General features: G+C 32.5%; 1 non-coding gene across 1 annotated transcript; it reads left to right on the forward strand.

Annotated features, from left to right (window-relative positions):
• The first annotated feature begins 271 nt into the window (after positions 1–271).
• Positions 272–342, forward strand: Trnag-gcc (transfer RNA glycine (anticodon GCC)). The gene has a single exon. It is a non-coding gene; the product is annotated as a tRNA-Gly (tRNA).
• Positions 343–542: the final 200 nt, after the last annotated feature.

The following is a 542-nucleotide window of genomic DNA, read 5'->3' on the forward strand; positions in this document are numbered from 1 at the left end:
TATCTGATTTAGATGTTACAGTATTAACTTAGTATGTCGAGTTTCGAAAGCATTCGAATTCTACCCATGTTTAATTATTTTCTTAATATTTTTGTTTATAACCTAAACAAACCTAGTAAAATATATATTTTACTTTTTATTTTTAACTTAAGACAGAATAAAAGTACAGTACATAGCCATAAACAGAAAACATACGAAAATTAAAATATAAATTTGATTATCGAGACTCTGGAAAGTGCTTATGTAGCCTATGGAATCACTGTTCCCTCAAGCATCGGTGGTTCAGTGGTAGAATGCTCGCCTGCCACGCGGGCGGCCCGGGTTCGATTCCCGGCCGATGCAGATACATTTTTGTTTCTGGTAATTGCATATTATGACAGTAATTTTACTCAACTGCTTTTCCATCAATATTTTACTATACTCCTTGTACTACGGGCTTATAATTTTTTTTTCCAACTTTGTCTCTCTTTTCCACTCATATAAGTTACAAATTTTCCCAAAAAGACAGTAAAATGCATTATACTTACTATTAATAGATAGGT

The sequence above is a fragment of the Macrosteles quadrilineatus genome, unplaced genomic scaffold, assembly GCF_028750875.1.
Source record: "Macrosteles quadrilineatus isolate MER2022 unplaced genomic scaffold, UCM_ALF_1.0 Scaffold_9__3_contigs__length_116548681, whole genome shotgun sequence".
Classification (NCBI taxonomy): Eukaryota; Metazoa; Arthropoda; class Insecta; order Hemiptera; family Cicadellidae; genus Macrosteles; species Macrosteles quadrilineatus.